Source organism: Xiphophorus couchianus, chromosome 11 (genome assembly GCF_001444195.1).
Source record: "Xiphophorus couchianus chromosome 11, X_couchianus-1.0, whole genome shotgun sequence".
Taxonomy (NCBI): domain Eukaryota; kingdom Metazoa; phylum Chordata; class Actinopteri; order Cyprinodontiformes; family Poeciliidae; genus Xiphophorus; species Xiphophorus couchianus.
Window position 1 is genome coordinate 1,646,119 of NC_040238.1, and position 22,517 is coordinate 1,668,635.

Sequence of the window (22,517 nt, forward strand, 5' to 3'; positions counted from 1 at the left end):
TGCGCCGAAGCGCATGAAATGCATCTATGTGGTCATTTCATTCTCACTAACAGAAGAAAACGGGATTGGATCAGCAGTTTAACTCAAACCTGCTGATAAGAAATAATCAACAGGTTTGATTATTTCTAAGGTGATCAAGGTGTATACGCAATCACACCTATGAGGGCATAATTGTGGAACGCTTTGGCTCTGATGGAGAACATCGCCAATGGAAGTATTCAGAGAGAGCGACTGATCAGAGATCATATTTATCTGCTGGGAAATATTGATGATTGTTTATGAGCGTTTAGATCGCTCAGACTGATCATCCTGGAGCTCTGAGCAAAACTTAAAGAGGCGTGCGGTACCGGCGGTACCGGTCCAGCTGCAGTCATCCTTCAGTCGAGTCGCCCGCTTTGTGAATGCGAAACATTCTAGTATTTAGATTAAACGTTCACATCCCCACTCAAAGGATTCTCTGACTCTCTGTCTGTCTTTAAATCCCGGCTGAACCGCTACTGTTCAAACAGGCATGTGCAGGATCTCTTTATTCTTTATTTTTTCAATTTGGATTTTTTTTAAATGTTTTGTTTTTGTGAGGTGACATTATGTGTCCTCAAAGCACCTTTTAAATAAAAGATATAAGTATTATTATTATTATAAATACTTATACTGCTTCGAACAAAGACGTTGCCATGGTTATAGCTTCACGTGGTGGAAGACTTCCGGGTATTTATATTAACTTACATATGTATTTATGGGTGACGACATGGCGGACCAGCAGATGTGCTCTGTTTCCAGCAAATTAGGATTTATAAAGGAAAGGTGCGCGGCCACGTGCGTGCGCACGGCTTTATGCATCCGATTTTTTTGTGCGCCGCACTTTACTAAATTTTTCCGTAGGTCAAGTTTTATTGTGAAAACTGCGCACTCTGCCTGAGGCCCCAGATTTTGTTTGAGATTCCAGGCTCATTCCATGTTTTGTCCTCTATTTGATCTGATAAAACATGAGCCATAAAATACAGCAACATTTTAAGGCATACTTTACAAAGACAGATGTTTGTATCATATGTGTAAATTGTTTATTTGCTATGAAGAAAAACAGCTGACTGAGTGTCCTCTCTGACTAATGATAGTAGTCTGTGGCTAAGCTAACTATGCTAAATGGTTGTTAATCTCACACAGTCTACCCACCTCTCTTGGAGAAAAACTGGGTTATAAATTGACACTCTTACCTTTTTCTCTCTCTCTATTTTGTTTTGAAAACCTGACTATTTGTTTTCTTAGCAGCATAGTAATAGCCACAGTCTTTCTTGTTTTCTACTCACTGCTGCTGAACACCGTCACCTCAAGCGCTCCAAGCAGGAACGTGTTCAGGGCAAATATGGATGTGTCTTTTGGTCTGGGAGGGGCAACATTTAATTTTTACTGCTAAAAACAATCTTAGAAAATACAATATAATTAATTTTGTAATTGACAGGGTGTCAATTTTTAAAAAAAAAATTTCTATGAACAAAAAAATAAATAAATAAATTGTGGACGACCCCCTGTTGGTCAGGGGCCCTTAGAATTGTCATAACTTTCCCCTCCAATCGTGCAGATTTGTACATTTACAGAATAGAGATGCTTTCTGTCCATAAAGGCGCATTCACAAAGCGGGCCTGGCTCGACTGAAGGATGACTGCAGTTGCACCGGTACCGGTACCGCATGGCTCCTTTTTTAAGTTTTGCTCAGAGCTCCAGGATGATCAGTCCAGGCAATTTAAATGCTAATAAACCATCATCAACATTTCCCAGCAGATCAATATGATCTCAGATCAATCGCAATCGCGATTATGCATCAAGCCCCTGATGTTTTTTGCCATAATAATTCCATACATAACATAATGTGGATTAAAGTTGTCGTTTCCTCTTTATCCTGCAGAATGTGATGAAGTCACAGTCCAAGGCCAGGTGTCTGACCTAATATCAGTTCAGCTAGGGTGAGGATGAGTGTTTTTCTTCTCTTTGATGAGTCATGTGATCACCGTTCCTTACCTGGGTGGGAGGCGGACCTGAAGTCCTTCAGTAACATGGTGAATCCTCAGTACTGACAGTAACATGATGCCCTCTGGTTCAGAGAAACTCAGGCTCACTCTGTTGGTTCTGCAGCAACCATCTACTGTTCTGGGTGCTTTCACTTGAGAACTTTACAGCATTTATTATGTTTACAAGTATAAGCAACAATCCTTCCCAATTGTATCCACGACCCACATGTATAAAATAAAAGTTAGAATTGAAATGGGTCTTGTGGTTTTGAGTCTGCATGTTCTCCTTGTCTTTGTTCTCTGTTGGTTCTCCTGTTTCCTCTTGTGATGGACCAGCGACCTGTCTGACCTCCTGACCTCTCGCTAAGTGATAAACAGTCATATTCAATAAATTAGCATACATGTCCAGAAAAGTCTCGATTGTCAGATTACAGGTACATTTTGAAATAACATTTAAGCAAGTATTAAACATACTTTTTATTCAGCTCATAATTCTGTTTTTTAATGTTTTCATTAATTGTAAGCATAAAATCATAATTAAACAGAAGAAAAGGACTTTCAAACATCAATCTGTGTGAAATGAATCTATGTAATGTGTTTCTCTTGGTGATAAAGTTTATAAAAGAAATGAGCTTTTCAATAGTGTTGTACTTTACTGAAAGGCTCTGTGGGTGCCGTGATCCTGACAAGTCTACAACACAGAAGAAAGTAGAGAAAAAGAAAGGAGACATGTTTGTTAGACATACAAAAGAACAAACACAATTCTTTCATAAGTTCCAAAGGCATTTATGGGCAAATATGCCACAATCTTGTGAAAAGTCAATATTTACAGAGTTAAGTCATGCACAGGTTCTCAGTGGGTTAAGATCTGGAAGTAACTTTGTTTTAGCCCTCTGCTCTCTGCTCCTACGTCCAGCAGAAACTCAGTCTGTGTCCATCATGTTTTCCCTGGGCAAAAGTAACTTCTATGCTCCATTCTTTGTCAAAAACAGTTTTTACCAGTGTGTGCAGAAGACGTTACACCTTCCAGCCGCCAGGCTGAGTGCCGGTGGAAAAACGACTGTGTAGTGCGCTCCACAGAAAGAGATGGTCCTGTTTGAAAGGAAAACTGTACAGCAGCAGGATCCTCACATGTGAGGCCATTTTGATGCAAACTGATGATGACTTTGTGCTTTTCTGACAACACAACAAGCCAAGAAATTAATGCATGTTTGTCCCTCATTTGGAGAAATCAGTCTGCTGATTAGACTGACAGTCATTTCAGACTCACAGCTTCATTGGTTCTGATGAAGCATCTGGACTGAAATGAAGTTAGCTGATGGTTTTGTGGCAGAAAAAAACATAAGAGTAGAAATGTGGTTTGATATGAAAATACCTCTTTAGGTGAGACAGTTTTTATTGTTATGAATAAATCTGCATCCAATCACTGCACAAAAACTACATGTCTGCACAGAAACTGCAAACTGTGTGGAACATAAGTTTTGTGTCACTACCCAAACATTATATAAAAATTTAATTTAATTTAATTTAATTTATATGGGTCTGGGGAGGAGGGTCCATCGGTCAGACGAACTTCAGATTTAGGAAGAGCTGTGTGTTTCTGGTTCTGGTTCTGGTTGTGGGAAAGTGAAGCAGCTCTACATCTTCAGCAGGGTCCTGGAGGGTTCTACGGGCTGCTGAGTCTCTGTATGACCGGTACCACAACTCTGGGTTGTGACCGGAAGAATGAGATCATGGATACTAATGAGTTTCCTTTGCAGGATGTCGGGCTTTTTCTTAGAGACAAGAGAGAAGCTCGGTCATCCAGGAGGGACTCAGAGTAGAACTGCTGCTTCTCCACATGAAGAGGAGCCAGCTGGGTGGCTCTGGCATCTGGTTAGGATGCCTACTGGACGCCTCCCTGGTGAGATGTTATGGACACGTCCCACTGGGAAGAGACTCACAGGAAGACCCAGGTCACACTGGAGGGAATATGTCTCTCAACCCTTAGATGAACCGGCCCAAGTGACTCTGGAGAGGGAAGCCTGGACCTTCGTAGGGCTTCACCTGCAACCTTACCCTGACTAAACAAAAGAAAATGGGTGGATGGATAATTTCATTTCATTTAATCATGTTAGGATGGCCCTTAGCGGGAGGCTGAAATAGGAGTCTGGAGGCAGGGGTAGTGCAACCAACCAGGTGTTTTAATCTCCAACATTTAACAAAGATGACATTCCTGCTTACATGGTCATGAGGTGTCGCAGCACCCGCACCTATTACTCCTATCATGTGGCCAACATGCAGGCTTTGTAATCCTGGGCGGCACCAATTAACACACTTCTCAAAGGACAGGGTAGAACAAACCACATATACACCAAACAACTTAACAAAACAACCAATCTTCAACACATAAATAACAAACATTCTTCATGGTTACATACTCATTTGCTATTTAAAACTACCCTCATATAAATATTAATTTATTCATCACTTCTAAAATGCCTCAGGCTTTGTTCCCCCTCTTCCATCTGCACTTGGTCTCCCGGAATCTTTATCAGGTGTTCAGGCCCCCGGGGACTCTTTTCGCCTGAACACCCTACAGAGGAACAGACAGAGGTAAGCCATAATCTACCAACATTTGTAATACATTTCATAATTACCATACCTACTTCATTTATATTATTCCCCCCAGGACACCCTCAATACCCACTGAGATGCCCTGTATAAAACACCCAATAAAATACTTCAATCTATTTGTACCCGTCTCATTATCATTTACACATAGTTAAAGTGTTATCCTGACCAGTAATGAAGACCTTCATTACAAATCAATTCAGTTCAATTCAGTTCAGTTCAGTTCAGTTCAGTTCAGTTCAGTTCAGTTCAATTCAGTTCAGTTCAGTTCAGTTCAGTTTAGTTCAATTCAATTCAATTCCAAAGTACTTTGTTAATCCCAGAGGGAAATAAAGTAACATAAACATTATCATAGAACCAAAATTTATATATAGAAAAAAAGTTTCACAAAGACACTTTGATTTGATTTCTATAGTTGAATTGATACTAGAAAAAACACACAGATATCACAAACAGAAGAGATTTTTATCAGCACCAACAAGGTGTTTTCTAAAGAGCAAAGGTTCAAACATGGCTACTCCTGGTGCTTCTAGCATCCAGTGCAACACCTTTGACCCCTGATGATCCAGTTTTTAATTTCACTACACTTATTCTGCATGGGAAAGAAAACCCAGTGTTAGGTTATAACTGTCTTTCACAAAGTGGGGCTCCACACTCATTTGTGCCACAAATAATTTGAATAAAATAAAGTAGACTAATGCAGTTTTTCAATGTTTACATCTCTAACTTTTAGTAGTGGAAGTCAATTCAAATTAAAATGTTTAATTGAGTTAATTACAGGGTCTGTAATTAATTAATACCAATCAATTGTGTTTTAATCAAACTATACATCAATACAATAAGAGACATTTTCAATTCTAAAACTATTTTTGCTGCTGTAAAACTGTGAAAGATTTTTGTAAAGCAGAAAAAACCTTTTACAATGACTGGAAAGACTGAATTGGTATAATAACATTGTTAATGGAGGCTTAGATGGCTGCATATTAATGAGAGTCAAAGATCTGAAGACTTATTACATGGCTAAGCAGTGATAAACAAGGAAACAAATAAAAACTAATCAGTGGCACACGAAAAAGTTTGGCAGCTCTATAAATGTACTTTCAGCTCTTCATCATCTCGGGAGCAGGTTGAGAATATTCATTAGGAAACAGGAGCTCATGATTATTCCAGACTCCGAGAATTCGTCAGCATTTGATAAGACTTGAAAACAGAAACTCCTTTAAGCAACTGACTGCGGATCTGAACTAAAGCTTACTGAAGTCTACAAAGCAGCGGCAACTATAAAAAGATTTCAAAGAGCTCCCAGCTTGCTGTTTCCTCTCTCTCAGATTTCATTAGGAGCTGCATGTCTGCTGAACGGACGCAGGAGGAGCTGCAGGAACACTCAGCTGACACGCTGGGATGGCAGCAGTGATGACTGAACACACGGGCAGACAAACATCGCCTGCCGCCTCCTCAGAGCAGCTAACGTGTGAAGTTCAGGGAAATTCCAGGGTTTTACAGACAGATGTACACGTGGAGAGGAAATGAGCAGCGCTAGTTGGAGCTGGAGTTATTCCTGTAAACATCAGGTCAGTATCACAAATATCAAGCTGTCAATCCGGAAAGGGACTTCAGTCCTTTGCTAATCCCAGTAAACTCGTTATATAACCGTACTGTTGGTAAAACATAAAGTTATCACTGATAACATCTGATGATGTTCAGAACAGACTAAAAGCATTACCATCAACTTCCACAATTTATATTTTACTCTTTTTTTCCCATCTTCATACTAGCAGGATTTCCCCAGGAAAAAAAATACACATATTTATATATAGAATTAAACCGGTATAGAAAATACAAAATCTGTCTTAAAATACATTTAGATAAGAACAGTATTTAAAGTGGGGGTATTATGTATTTACCAACACAAAGTGTCATTTTATAGCACAATCAACAAACTGTTACCTTTAGTTGTTATAAAAATGTATATATCAAAAATGACTTAAAGAAATTTCACCTTTGTCTCTTTAAGAAGCTCCTGCTCTTTTCAACACTCCACCTTCAGGAAGTGCTTCTCCATGATGCTGTCTCCAACCGTTCTTAGGAGTGTTGTTGGCGTGAGAAGTGGTTGGTATGATGAGCTCAGCATCATACCAACAATTAGCAAACACCTCCACCAGGTGGGCCTCCCCACTCAGCTCCTCCTAGTCTGGAGGAGCTGAGTGGGGAGGCCCCAGGGAAGAGGTGCTCAACTAGAGACTGCAGCTCGGAGGAGGAGCTTTGGTATGTTGAGCTTTGTGAGAGCCAGTGTTTAGGCATCCCCGGCTGGTTGCCACGGGATATTCAAGAATTCCTCAAACATGCAGGAGAGAATCAAAGCAACACCCCAGGTATGTTTTTAATGAGGGAATAACTTTATAGCATGATGTAAAGCTTGATTATTACATAACACTCTACATTTCCCCTGTTTTGTTAAGGTTTTATTGACTCTAGTGGTCTTTATTTGAGGGAGGTCAGACAGGAAAGTAGGGAATGAGAGGAAAGACATGCTGCACAAGTCACCCGGCCGGGACCCGTGACAGCTAAGTTGAGGACTAAGGTCTCCATACATGGGCTGTGCTTTGCCCCTGCGCCACCAAAGAGGATTTTCTCTTCAAAACAAAATCCTTACCCTAAAGTGAAGAAGGCCATGCAGAAATCACTGCTTTTACTTCATTCTGTACTCGCCCCCATGCTGTGGGAGGAGTGATCATTCAGATCAGATCAGCTCTCACTCAGGGCTGGGCCATTTACTGGTGTAAATATTTATATTTTCTGCTCTCAGGATAAAAATAGTATATTGCTTAAATGTAATTTAAGTTATTTAAGTTAGACACACTTAATTCTCAAGCTAACCTGAAGTAAAAACTGCTCATTTTCCACAAACTCAATCCAGGCCTGGTACTGCTGGAGGTTTTCTGTTGTTTCTGTCTACTGTTGCCATGTACTTGATCAGAATGATGGGTTGCTGCAGAATCAAAAACTGAATGCTATGACCGGGGTCTCCTTAGATGATACCAGGTCGTATTACACGACCCCCTGACCTTAATAGTGCCGCACATCATTACAGTCACTTGTGTCTGACTATTAGGATGATATTACACCAGAATGACATGATTTGAAACAAATTTGGATTCTATTTAACTGGATATGAATTGGACCTGTTTGCCCAGTGTCTGGGAATTCATTCATTGTAATCTGGCTCTATATTAAGAGTTGGACTGGTTGCTTCTCAATCAGAAGCTTGTCTTGACAATAATCCTTTATTCCAACCCTCTGAACACTCAAACAAACAGTTATGGCAGCACTAAGGAATGAAGGAGTGTTACTTCTGTGACATCTGCAGAGAGAAGGAGCCATGAAACTGAGCTGTTTGTCATAATTTGCAGGCTTGGCTGCAGCGCTGCAGGACAACACCAGGCTGCCAGCCTCTGGCCTCTGTTTGCATGATCACCACAGTGTTGGAGGAATGATGACCATTCCCTGCAAAGCCATTCTTCTCTGCAAAGCAGGAAGGCTGGAGGAGATAGGTGCTGGCTTCTTACACTTTACTGCCTATGAGGCATTCAGCTGTGCAGCAACGCCAGTGATGGATACCAGCATGGATTCTCCCTCTAGTCATGGGGAATAAAACAGAGAGAATGGAACAAGAGAATCCCAAATCAGAAACATGGTTGGAAGAGTGTGGACAGGTGATCGGAATCATGACATTCTGAACAAGTCAAAAAGAGAAGACCGGACCAAAAATATCTGGGATGTGATAAGTCAACAATAAAGTGAAAGAACAGGAATGACATAACCATGCTCTGCAAAGTTGCTAGTAATTCAGTTCTTTGTTTTTTTTTCATTAGTCTCCTTCTATATTGGTCTTTGGTACTTGTGTTAACATATGCCTTTGTGTGTGTATGTGTGTGTGTGTGTGTGTTTGTGTTTGTGTGGTTTGGTCCTGTGTCTCTCTGTGTTGTCCTGTGTTGGACTGTTGACCTGTCCAGGATGGACCTTGCCTATTCAATCAATCAATCAAATTTTATTTGTATAGCACATTTCAGCAGCAAGACATTTCAAAGTGCTTTACATCATTACAAACACAGAAACACAATGCAATATAGAATCAATCATTAAGTCAAGTTCCATCAATAAATTTGTAATTGATTACATTTCAAATACAATTCTAAACAGGTGGGTTTTTAGTTGAGATTTAAAAGAAGTCAGTGTTTCAGCTGTTTTACAGTTTTCTGGAAGTTTGTTCCAAATTTGTGGTGCATAGATGCTGAAAGCTGCTTCTCCTCGTTTGGTTCTGGTTCTGGGGATGCAGAGCAGAACCAGAACCAGAAGACCTGAGAGGTCTGGAAGGTTGATACAACAACAGCAGATCTTTAATGTATTGTGGTGCTGAGCCGTTCAGTGATTTATAAACTAACAACAGTATTTTAAAGTCTATTCTTTGAGCTACAGGGAGCCAGTGGAGGGTCTTTAAAACTGGTGTTATGTGCTCTATCTTCCTGGTTTTAGTGAGAACGCCAGCAGCAGCATTCTGGATCAGCTGCAGCTGTTTAATTGATTTGTTGGACAGACCTGTGAAGACACTGTTGCAATAATCAATACGACTGAAGATGAAGGCATGGATGAGTTTCTCTAGATCTGGCTGAGACATTAGTCCTTTAATCCTAGAAATGTTCTTCAGGTGATAGAAGGCCGACTTTGTAACTGTCTTTATGTGGCTCTGGAGGTTCAGGTCAGAGGTCATCACTACTCCCAGGTTTCGGGCTGATCGCTGGTTTTCAGTTGTAATAACTGAAGCTGTGCATTGACTCTAGATCGTTCCTCTTTAGGTCCAAAAATAATAACTTCAGTTTTGTTTCTGTTCAGCTGGAGAAAGTTTTGGCACATCCACACATTTATCTGCTCTAAGCATCTGTTCAGTGATTGGATGGGCTCTGAGTCACCTGGTGACATCATAATGTAGAGCTGTGTGTCATCTGCATAGTTATGCTATATTATTTCTAATATTATTCTAATATTATTTCCTGTTATAACCTGAGCTAGTGGGAACATATAAATATTGAATAAAAGGGGTCCTAGGATTGAACCTTGGGGTACCCCACATGTGACCTTTGGCCTCTTTGATGAAAAGTTTTCAATTGAAACAAAGAAATCCCTGTTCTTTATGTAGGATTTAAACCAGTTAAGCACTGGACCGGAGAGTCCAACCCAACTCTCCAGTCGATTCAGTAATATGTCATGGTCAACAGTGTCAAAAGCTGCACTGAGGTCCAACAGAACCAGCACTGTGGTTCTGCCACAGTCCGTATTTATATGGATGTCATTGAACACTTTTACGAGGGCGGTCTCTGTGCTGTGGTGAGCACGAAAACCAGACTGGAAGGAGTCAAAGAGGTTGGTTATAGTTAGGAAGCTAGTTAATTGTTTACACACAGCTTTTTCAATAACTTTGCTGATGAATGGGAGGTTGGAGATCAGCCTGTAATTCTGCATTAGTGATTTGTCCAGATTGTTCTTTTTTATAAGTGGTTTGATTACTGCTGTTTTCAGAGCCTGGGGGAAAACGCCTGATGAGAGCCATGAGTTACTATTTGGATCAGATCAGCAGCAATAACAGGCAGGACTTTCTTAAAGAAATGTGAGGGTAAAACATCCAGACAGCAGGAACTGGAGCTTATTGACTTATAATTTCCTGTAGGGTTTTATAATTAAGTAGTTGAAATTGGGTCATTTTTCCTGTATTTGTTTTGTTTGGGCACAGCATTGGTACTGACTTTATAGTGGATGTACAGATTAATGCTCTGATTTTTTGAATTTTCTCTGAAAAGAAGCTGGAAAACTGGTTGCAGGCAGCATTACATTGGAATTCAGGCGGTAACGTCACAGGAGGGTTTGTGATTCTGTCAACTGTTGCAAATAGAGCTTGAGCATTGTTAATGTTTTTGTTTATGACATCTGCAAAGAAAGCCTCTCTTGCATGTTTTAGTGTTAAATGATAGTTACGTAGTATTTCTTTATAGATGTCACAATGAACGTGGAGTTGAGTTTTACGCCATTTTCGTTCTGCCCTACGGCAGAGTTGTCTTGCAGATCTAACTGTTTGTGCATTTCTCCATGGAGATTTCTTCCTACCAGACACAACCCTCATTTTAATTGGGGCGATGGAATCAATGATATCTGAGACTTTAGCCTGAAAATCATTTACCAACTTATCTGCATCATTACAGCTTAAGGGTGAGGAAGAAGAGTAGATTTGATTAAAAGTTTCTGCTGTGTTTTCAGTGAGAGAACGTTTTGTGATGGTTGCTGTTTGTCCAAGTGGGTTAAAAGATAAAGAACTTTCAAAAATAACAGGGAAGTGATCCGACAGGGTGACATCAGTTACAGAGACATTGGAAATATTCACACCCTGATAACCAGGTCCAATGTGTGTCCTTTAGTGTGTGTTGCTTGTTTGACATGTTGTGTTAGACCAAAAGTCTCTAAAATATTAGCGAGCTTTTTTTTTTGCCCCATGAATGTTGGAAATGCCATCTTCCCAATCTCTAGAATACGGGATGTTGGGTCTAAAGATCTCATCTGCATCTGTTTTCACACATTTCCAGGTCAGCAAATGAACAGAGAATGCCATAAAGCAGGACGGTCAACAGGAGGGGCACTTTGGTAAAACATGCAGTCTAGCTATGAGGAGGTTAAGGAAACACAGAATATTTTCAGAGAAAACAAATCATCATTTGGACAAAAACAAAACAAAGGCTGATCAGACAGGGTCCTGTCGCTCATAGTCAGACTTATTCTCATCACCCGAGTTGTTTAGGTGACCAGCTGTAAAAAACATTTTCTCATTGTTTAATCTTCTGAGATGGAGACACAACGATGGATAGTTTAAGGATACATTCAGGAAATAAATAAAGAGCTGCTGTCAGAACAGACCTCAGAAAATTATACGACCCCAATGAATGCCTGAAGCATGAAAACAGGGATGATAGTGGAAAAATATCCTGAGTCTGAACTTTTTTCTCTGCCCTGTAGGCGGGCAGGGGATGCTATATGTGATACACTTTTAACGCATATTATATAAAAATAAGCCTTTTAATCCATGGGCGGTTTATGGTCTTGTGGGCTTCTGGGTGCAGATGTATAAAACATTCTTTGTGTGTAACCTTCGTCATCCAGACATTATTGTCAAGGGGGAGATCTACAAGTTTTCTCTGGGAGAACGTTTTGGGAAAACAGACCTTAACTGATGGATTCTGGTGAACTTTGTGGATACAAATGGACAACAGACAAACCCAATATGAGTTTATGTTACAGTACATAGTACTTTGGGCAGAGCCCCAGGCTTTAGGGCCCCTGGAGCTCTTAGGTCCCTGAGCCTGGTAGGCTTGCTCAGTAATCCATCCCTATGAATAACAAGTCAATTCACTGCCTGCCTATTGCTCTTACTGTGTTCACAATAAAAGTTACTAAAGCTGTAAAGTTGCCAGAAGAAATTAGCTTTCCATTGACCAGTGACAAAAAATGACCAAACGATGGTAGCACTTTATTTGAAGGGCGACATGAACATGACATGAACACTAATGACAGTCTTAATGGTCGTCACTGTTGTCATGAAGCGTCTTTGGGTTTCTGTAACATCTGTTTCCCAAACAGTGTCAGTTTTTACATATGACAGCAGGTCAGCTTTTACGTCCAGCATCAATGCTGAGGCGATGCAGCCTGTATCCTCTTCATGAACTGTCATTCTTACTATTATTGATGTTGAGTGAAAACATGTCCCGATTTAGCTTTTTGGATAAGCTTTTCTTTAACTCTGGTGAGATACCATGTGTGATTACATAGCTAGCATGCAGCCTCAAAACAGATGTGTGAGGGCGTTAAGGTCTTGCATAAACCTATGAGTGGAGGAGCGATGGTAAATGGCAGATCTACACCAGCAATGAAGGAGCAAACACACATTTTTAAATCGGCCAGTGCCTGCTGCGGCTGTGAGGTGTGCTGAATGAACAGCTGGGGTCAGATTCCTGCCAAGACAAAACTTTTTTCCTGCTAGTTGTTAGCACATGTAGGTGCCTAATGGTGCACTCACACCAGCCATGTTTAGCCCGCTTTCATCAAACTCCAGTTTGTTTCCTGGTTCATCTGTGGAGGTGTGAATGTGTAAAGAAACTCTGATGTAGAAAACAGCCTAAAAACCTCACTCTGGGTTCACTTCAAGTGAACTCTGGTGTCATTCGAATGCACATGTGAATGCCAAGCAGACCTTAGACCGTCCCTACAATACAGGGCATTCTGGGTAAATGCAGACAAAACAGACATTTGTGTCTAGGTCTCGCTTTAGAAATGGCTCGTGGTCTTTTGAAAACATAAACAGAGAAATCCTGCAACTGCTAAAGATTTACACCACTCAATTTTTGTAACATTTCATGACGAAGGAAGTTGTGTCTTCTTCAGAGGCTTTTGTGTTGCTTCCTTCAGTGGTTCCTGGTGCAGTGCCACCACAGGTGAAGAGGAGAACAGGTTGATCAAAGGGTTTGGTTTGTTGGACTCAGTGCAGAGTGAAAGAGGACTGCAGCGGCTGAAAATGGAACAAAAGTGGCAATTTTGGTCTGCAGTTGAACCAGACTGATAACAATGCACTTAGATGCTGACATGTGAATAGCTGATTTGCCATTTTTACTACATGAGAGAAGTTGAAAAACACCTCAAAGTTGTCCAAAGTTAGAGACTTGGTTAAACAAAGAAGTCGGTTTGATGAGAACAATGAGAGTGAGTTCTTCACTACTGTTCTTGCCTTCAGCAACCTCTGCTCCAAAGCATTCCAGTTCATACAGTACCAGATAAAGGAGCGTGAAAGCAATTAAGAAATGCTCTTCAAAAAAGGCTAAAGGAAGACAGACGTGTCTCTGATACAGCTGTCCAAACCAATTGATTCTGAAAAAGAAGTTGCTTCTGGGGGGATGTGTACAATATCAGTGCACAGCATATACAGTAGATTCCTGTTGGTGTGGAGCTGGAGCATCAGCAGCAGAACTGATCCTAAAGGATGGAGCCTGACCAGCACAGAGCGCCACACTCCACACTGATAAATACTGTATGTTTTTAAAGTGGCAGTATTATTTAAAATGGACTTCTATGAGATTTACATGTTTCATGTTATAACATTATACCCTCATCAAAACATAGCTGGAGTGTTGCTTTAATTCTTTCATGCATGTTTGAGAAATCCTTTAATCACCATGGCAACCATTTGGCTGTGCAAAATGCCTGGGTGGACCTAGCTACGTATAAATATGGTTTTTACCGTATTTGTATGTGTTGGGTAAATTGTATTATTAGTATTATCAAATATTCATTGTATCATGTAGCCTTGTAGTTACATTTAGATAATGTTTACTTATATGCTTATTCTCTTTTACTCTTGGTATAAGTAAAGTTTCTGTGTGTTAAATAACTTTGATTCCTTCCTAAGGCTTCTCTGGGAAATAGAGGTGACAGCTACTCTCAGCAGCTGTTGCCCTGCAGGACTTCCTACAAGACAGAGGTGCTAGTTGCTCCCAGCAGAGTTTTACAAAGCCGTTGCTTTGAAGCTATACAACGTGTCCGATTCGATGCCGTGCCTGGAGCAAAAGGGATCTAGAGTGTAGATAACATGTGTCTAGATAGTGAATGTTATTAGCGCTGCAAACATGTGATGAATTGTTGACCCCACCCCTTAGGGTTGCAATGCTCAGTGTGAGAGGGTTCCTAAAAGCAATAAAAGAGAGGAGCAGACAGATGTGTTTCAGAGCAGTTTGGAGATTTGTAACTGAAAGCACATCTCTGTCTGCTCTCCTCGCGAGAAACAAAGAATCTAACTCTCTTGTCTTTCCTGTGTTTGTTTAATAGGTATTTAGACCTGACAGTATGGTAAAATCTTATGAACACTGATGTTTCATTACTTATATGGTAAAATTCTGGTAACCACAACTGACGGTATTTACTGTAAATTAGAGACATTTTTTGCAGTGTAGCATTTTTATAACAACTGAAGTTAACAAAGTTAATTGATTGTACTATAAAATGGCATCATGTACCTGGAAAACACAATACTGCCCCTTTAAATAATACCTACTTGTATAATTCTCTTGTAACCAAACTTTTAGTTATTTTGTTTGGCTATGCCTAAATTTTTTTTCTATTAAATTTCACACAGCTTGATTACATTTTGATGGACTAGTTCAGAAAGTGGTGTTATACTTGGTTTAATGTGGCGTATTCTCCTTATGACATGTGTTCTAATGAAGCATCTAATAAAAATGTTTCATAACCCGGGGCCTGTGCTACAGCGCAGGATTAGAGTCTCAGTGAGGTGATTTACTCCAAGAGAAATCTGGCAGAGATCTGAGACTGCTGCTAATGTGTGAATTACTTTGTTTTCCCTGATAAAATCATTAAAATAGAAAATATTTCATTTTTATTTTCCTAGTCAGCATAAAAGAAGTTTATCATATTCACCAAACTTCATTAAAACGTTTTGTTCTCCAAAAGAACATGAACTTAATTTATTATATCTTTTTAATGTTCTTAAACAATTGAATTGCATTTTTATCGACAGGAAGAATAACAGCATCAGGTTTCTTCTTGCATTGTCAAGTTTAAAACAGAAATGTTTTTTCCAGCCGACAGAACTGACCTGGACTGATCGTTCATCTGAAGAACTCCCCACCGGCGCGTTCATTTAGTAAAACACAGTCTGGATCTTTAGATCTGCTTGTCCTTTGAAGATAATGAGCAGGAGTAGTAGCTCGTTATCTTCAAAGATCCTTCCTGAAAAGGTGAAGATGCTCAGTCTCATCAAAGTGTGATGTGTTTCTAATCCTCAGGTGGCCTGATGGCTGGAGCCTCTGCAGCTTCCTGCAACCTGCCAGTCCAGCTTACCTGAATGCTGCTCCTGCGGCTGTGTGTTGCAGGCTCTCCATTACTATTGTCACTAACAACTGAGGACCTCCAACAACTGCAGCAGATGATTCACAGTTTTTTAATTGTGTGGGTCCTGCAAAACAAGAAGCAGGTTATATGACAATATAAAAAAAACAACATTAATGTCATACATTTGAATGGTTGTGAAAGTGTTGAAATATAAAACTTGATTAAACTTCTTCTGGGCTGCCAATAGACTTTTAAAAAAAGCAACAAACTCAAAACACTCAAACACAAAACCACACTCCACCTTCAGGTTAGGACAGTAACTCATATGCAGCTGCTCCCTGTCTGCTGCAGTCATCTCACTGAAACTCAGGATTTTCTTTCTGCAGGGCAACACTGTTAAAAACCATCCCACTGTGCAGCCCTTGTATCCTATTTTTTCTTCATTGTTTTGGTCATCAAAAAGACACATTTACTCTAGACCAGTGGTTCTCAAACTTTTTTCAGTGATGTACCCCCTTAAAAATATATTTTTAGTCAAGTACCCCCTGACACGGGCAAAACATTTTTGGAATTAAAAAGAGGTACAGTGCTGTAAAATCACTGTCTGATTTATTAAAGCCAAACAACTTATATCAGTGAACCTGACAAATACATCCATATTGCAAACATTGCATGGTTAAACAAAAAAGAAAAACAGAAGACGGTGACCACCAGGAAGGTATAAAACCAGTCAAACCGTTTTATTTTAAAGGATATTGAAACTAAATACTGAATATAAAATTCAGTGCATGAACACACATTTATATTTTATCGAACTTTTTACCCAATAATTTTTCCCAAGACTTATTATGAGGAGCCTACTGATTTTTTAAAGATATTTTGAAAAGCTTCACGTACCCCCTGCAGTACCTCCATGTACCCCCAGGGGTACACGTACCCCCATTTGAGAACCACTGCTCTAGACCATACAGCCGTGTAAAAAAGTGTCTGCCCTTTCCTGAGTCCTTTTTTCTTTACATGTTCATCACACTTCAGTGTTTCAGAGTCAACACAAGTAAACACAATATGCAATTTTCTCCCATGTTTATGCACAAAGGAGAAAAAAAAATCTACATCTGCATGATCCAGTGTGAAAACATGACTGCCCCATACAACTAATAACTAAGCAAGCATGGGGTGACAGTGGAGAATATCAACTCCTAGAAACAGAAAGAAACCTCCAAACAGACTGAGTCAGGGCAAGGAGAGAATGAATAAATAAATAAATAAATAAATAAATAAATAAAAATACAGCAAATGCATAAACAACAGGTTTAGAAAGAAAAGAGGGAAAGGACGTCATGACCTCTTTTTGGTTCATTTTGGTGCAACATAAATCTGAGAATAACTCATGCCAGGTTTATTCAGTAGAGTTTTAAGGATATTTCTGAACATATAGAATGACCTGCACTAAATACAACTTCTACAAATTAATTCAAATATAAAAAAGGTGTTGAAGGTCTTACTATTTATTTCAAATCTGCTTTTATGAAGAAAATGGATGACAACTTCTGTTCCTTCAGTGTATGGATTGAAGGGACTCAGAAAATTCTTACTCTTTTGTGAAAGAATCTGACTTGATTTTTAAAATAGATTTTTAGCTCTTACATGCATGTTAAGTGGAGTTAATACAGACACAGACACTTTCACACATTCATAAATGCATGCTCGCACGATTTGTCACTTTTCACACTTAAGTTTTCTTATCATTAGCACTTACAGTTGCTAATTTTTTTTTCTTCCGGGGGAGAAAGTAAAAAGTTTTACAATATGTATGATAAGCTTTAAGATCTGATTGGGAAGAAATATGAATATTTCCAGTATGATAATTTTGCGACCTGGAGGTCAACTGTAGTCCTGGAACTAGAAAATTCCTGAAGAAATTTAAACGGGGCCTGCCAAAGTGTGCCCTTCGGTTGGAACCCAGCATTCTGATGCTAAAAATTAGCATCAATGCTAAGCTTAGCTAAAAATTACAAAATAGCATGTGGAGAATCACAGGAATGTTGACTAACATGGACTTGCACCATTCAGTATGTTAAAATTAGTACATAAGCTAAAATTAGCCAAAATGCTACTGGTACAAAATGCACCGACACCGATGCTGTTGCTGCTGTTTCTAAATTATTCTGCTGTTTGTGGGCTCAATGTTGACGCTCAAGACGTAACCGGCAGAATCCGGTTAAAGGATTTTCAAAATAAAAGATCCTCCAAACTCAATACATAAAAGGGAAGTATTGAGTTATTTCTTGCGCGGCCCAGTACCGGTCCGCGGCCCGGGGGTTGGGGACCACTGCTTCGAAGGACACGTCTTGACACTATTTTCACTCCATACGTCTATGTAGGATGGGTCCTTCACAGACCGTGAATAAACGTGGACAGGACAGGTCTAGACTTCACTAACTGTCCCCACCTCCACCTCAGCGTAACTCATGTTGCCCAGCGTGAAGCAGAGAGCGGAGAAGAAAATAAAACAAACAAAACAGAACCGAAGTTTGTTTTTCACGTATTACTGATTTCTATATTATTCTTGGGGGCGACTGTGGCTCTTTGGTAGAGTAGTCATCTTGCGATCGGAAGGTTGTAGGTTCGATTCCAGCTTCCTCCTGCCACATGTCGATGTGCCTCTGGGCAAGGCACTTAACCCCAAATTGCCTACCGATCTGCGTATCGGTGTATAAATGTGTGCGTGTTTGTGAGTGCGACTGGGTGAATGTGACTCTAGTGTAAAGCGCTTTGAGTGGTCAAAAAATGACTGGAAAAGCGCTATATAAGTTCAGTCCATTTACCATTCACCTTTTATAGCAAAGGATGTTCCATAGTAAAAAAGGAAATCTGTTAGTTTGATTCTAAAATGTTCAAAAGTGTATTGCACTTTTCTACAAGGAATACATATAAGCAAATTATCCATTTACAAATATAATACTCTCCAGATCTCAGAAAGAACATTACAGTTAATTAAACCTATTATGTTTGAAGGCTTAACTATAATCATATTCATATCTGTAGTTCACTCACAGCAATAGCAGCGATGAGAGAAAGATGGTATGCGCTGAGCTCTGAAATTTTTCAGGAAAGTATGAAAATGAATGTGAAACCCTGTCACATGATTTCACTCTGAAGCACATTGACAGAAAACTGTAAGTCCTAGAGAGAATTTGAAAGCATTTTACGGGAGCTATTGGATAAGGAAAGGTCTCAATTATAATCATAGATGAGAAATAATACTCAGAGACGAGTTCTTCAACTGCAGGCCACGGCGGGTGGAGATTTATTACACTGTTCCACAGATCAACTTACAATACAAAGTCAATTCTCAAAATTCTCCCCAAAATTTCATTGTATTCTTAGAGTCAGTCTGTTTTATAGAATCTCATTTTCATTGGTGTAAGTTGGTAAGTTTTGACCAATAGCATTACTGCCCGTGTTTGACGTGTGTCCTTAAGCACGAACTCTATCAGCTTTCAAATGAGTGTGTATTGGAGTTTCTTTGGGAATGTTAAGACCTATTGATCTCCAACATCTGCTCCATTTCAAAGGTGTAAAACAAGCCAATTATTATTCTTATCTATCCAAACAGTTTATTCTTCAGACATTCTTTCCGTCTTACTTCGGCTTCGCACACAAAGGGAAGCCGAGAGCTAGGTCAAATCGACCTTCTATGGTGCCAGATTTCCTTAGCGAAAAACAACTCCATAGGGAGCATTTCCGCTCTTACAGAGCAGGCATTCAGTGCGATGTTATGACCGACTTTCATGTCAATAGAGCGATATTTGTAGGTGTGAGGGCGAGTTAAAAATTATTTTGGGGGTCAAAAATCCACTTAATTTCTCACTCTAACGGAGCTCTACATAAAAAGTTGGGCAGATTTTGTATTTTTTTGATCTTTGACCATGTCAACAGGGTAAACGTAACCCATTCATTATTAATTTTATTCTTTGGCCATGTGTTTTGGTTAACAAATGGAACAGTATCAAGGAATATGTCTGGGCAACCACCATGTTCCATCCTATACCAAATTGTATCTTCTTCTTGGCGTATCCATGTGACTATTGATCTAGTTCGTGCAGCACCGTAGTATTTTTTAAGATTTGGTATAGTTAGTTCCCCAAGCTCTTTGGAAGACAAAAGAGTTTTCAATCTAAATCTTGGGCGTTTGTTTTGCCAAATAAATTTTGAGAGCTATTTATTTAACATATTAAATATGGACATGGGTATTTTTATAGGTACAGTTTGAAAGAGGAAGAGGAGTCTCAGAAGGATGTTCATTCTGATGGCTTCAATCTTTCCTACAAGTAAGAGAGGTAGAATGTCCCATCTCATGAAGTCTTTCTTGATCTCGTTGATTAGTTTTCCATAATTAGCTTCGAAAAGTTGTGCTGCTTGAGGAGTTATGAAAATTCTTGCTGCAAACCTTCAGTATTTTAGCTTCCTGAAGATGTACAGTCTGCTCTGTCCCTTCTAACAGACGGCTTCACTGTTGCATCTCCAGTTCAGTCTGTTGTCCAAATCCTCTGAAAAAAAATTCTTTGTTGCAATAGTTACTTTCCAAATGTAAAAACATTAATAGAAATCTTCCCAGCTCCCCACCATCCAAAAGCAGAGGGAATGATTTTCCAAAAACCCGGTGAGTCTGAGGGACGTGGATCATCTGGGTGGGACTACTGAGCATAAAAACTGAGAAAGGCAGAGGGAACAGAACTAAGCCCAAAAAATCTAGGAAATGGTTGCCATGGTTGAATGTTGCCCAGCAACTGTTTCAAGGCGATTCATGCTGCTTGTAAACAACTCAGATTCGCTGTAATGTGGGCCACTACAAGAGATCTTTACTGCCAACAATCATCCCAGTCTACAAGAACACTTTGAAGAACCTGAATTAATAGCAACATTTAATTTTCCTTTGGGATCAATAAAGTATTTTTGAATTTGAATTATAAGGAAAACAATGTGACGTCACAGTGTCAGACTTGTCATATTGATCAAATTTTGTCACAACCGCTTAGCAATAGAATAAACTGATATATTTTCTGTATGTCTTGACTTGGAAGAAATTGTGCAGAGTTTCCAATGCATATAGAAATGAAAACAACCAGGATTTTCAGTTGTATTCCTTTTTAAGCACAGCTGTGATTTTGAACACAATCGTCTCCTTTACGCTGGAAGTTTCTCTTAAAACTCAGTTTTTGAGTACAAAACACAGACTTAAGCATTTCGTCTTTTTCACTGATTGACTCCTCTTTTGCCTCTTCAGTCCTTGAAAATGCAATGAGTAAAATCTATTCAGAAAATAACTTTCTTGCTCTGTGTGTATGTGCACTTGTATTACTGCATGTAAAGGACCATTTCATCCACAAACTGAGGTCATTTGTGGAAAGTCAAGCCCTTCTGTTTGGTTAAGGTTAGGGTTAGGAATAGACTAGCAGTGGTTAGACATGTACTAGTAATAGTTAGGTTTAGGGTAAGGGTCAGGGTCAGACTTTGGAAATGAATGGATCTCAATGCAAAGTCCTTATCTGATGCATGGAGATAGAATGGCATGTGTGTGTGTGTGTGTGTGTGTGTGTGTGTGTGTGTGTGTGTGTGTCTGTGTGTGGCCTTGTTTTTACCAGTGTTGTATAGTAACGAAGTAAAAACACTTCACTACTTTACTTAAGTATATTTTGGAGTACTTCATACTTTCCTCGAGTATGAACATTTTTGATGACTTTCACTTTTACTTCACTATATTTCCGAACTTAATTGCGTACTTTTACTCCGATACATTTTCAATGTGTGGTTTAGTTACTCGTTACAAAAAAGCGAGAGAGAGAAACGCAAGTGTTTTGACCCCACCTACTGATTAGCAAGTAGCAAGTAGGCTACCGATCAAAGTCCGTAGCCTACTTGCCTGGGCTTGTTCATCACCACCAATAGGATACACCTGTTTCGCTTCTCCTATTAAACACAAAGCAAGTCTCGCAATCAGCAGCAGCCACATGGAGGAGGAGACGGAGACCACAACGACTGCAACTACGTCGGACACGGCTCCAGGGGAACCACCAGCTGGTGATGAGAGCCCATGGCCTTATTTAAACACAATATACTCTTTCGTGGGTGTTAAAGATTCGTCGTACTGCATGCAGTGTATGTTATTCCTGCCCGAAGATGTGGAAATTCTGTCTTACAAAAACTCCCCGTCCCACTTGAAGAAACACATCGAGGTAACGTCTTATGAAATGGTTATAATCCTCCTGTTTCAGTAACTATAGCTTGGTCACTAGGCACTATTGTGAAATCTTGAGCATAACGTTACCTGTATAAATGAACTTTGTTTGGCATTGTTTCAGTTCCACACGTGGTGTATTTAGCTGAGGCCTAATGTTGACTGTAGCAGGCTACCTAGACTCCTCTGTTCAAGGGGGGACAGAAGCCATAGCGATTGCAATTTAGACTAAATTTAACGAATATAGGAAAGGCATGCAAGTTCAAAACCAGGTTTACAACAAAGGTCTCCCTCTTCAAATGCCAATAAGCTGCATTTCCCTCCCAATTCTTTTTTTCTTTTGCATAATGACCAGTTGTGTGCACCACCTACTGACTGTAGCATTGACTGATTCACTGATTTGTGAAGTAGAGTAATTGTAACAGATCTTTTTCTTCATGTTGGCTGCATTTTCTGTACTATTTATTTTTCTCATTTTCAGCACTGACCTTACTTGAAGGGAAAACTTAAGGCTTACAAAAACTTTGTATTTTCTGTCCTGGAGGGTTTACTAAGAAGCTGGTTCAGTTGTAAAGCAGGTTAAGTTAACCTTGTGCTATAGGTAAAGCACCTAATTTTCTTAACTAAATGATGCCTGCAGGTATATCTATTAGCAGGTTTAATTTTGCCTGCACTTGGTTGTGTACATTATTTTAAGTGTATTTGACAAGTTTACCAAAATA

At 39.6% G+C, this 22,517-nt stretch overlaps 1 long non-coding RNA gene across 1 annotated transcript; it reads right to left on the minus strand.

Annotated features, from left to right (window-relative positions):
- Positions 1-10,772: 10,772 nt before the first annotated feature.
- On the minus strand, positions 10,773-20,237 carry LOC114153793 (uncharacterized). The gene is made up of 4 exons (XR_003597412.1): positions 20,008-20,237; positions 15,564-15,678; positions 15,319-15,452; positions 10,773-13,221 (listed from the first exon to the last, which is right to left on the minus strand). It is a non-coding gene; the product is annotated as an uncharacterized LOC114153793 (long non-coding RNA).
- Positions 20,238-22,517: the final 2,280 nt, after the last annotated feature.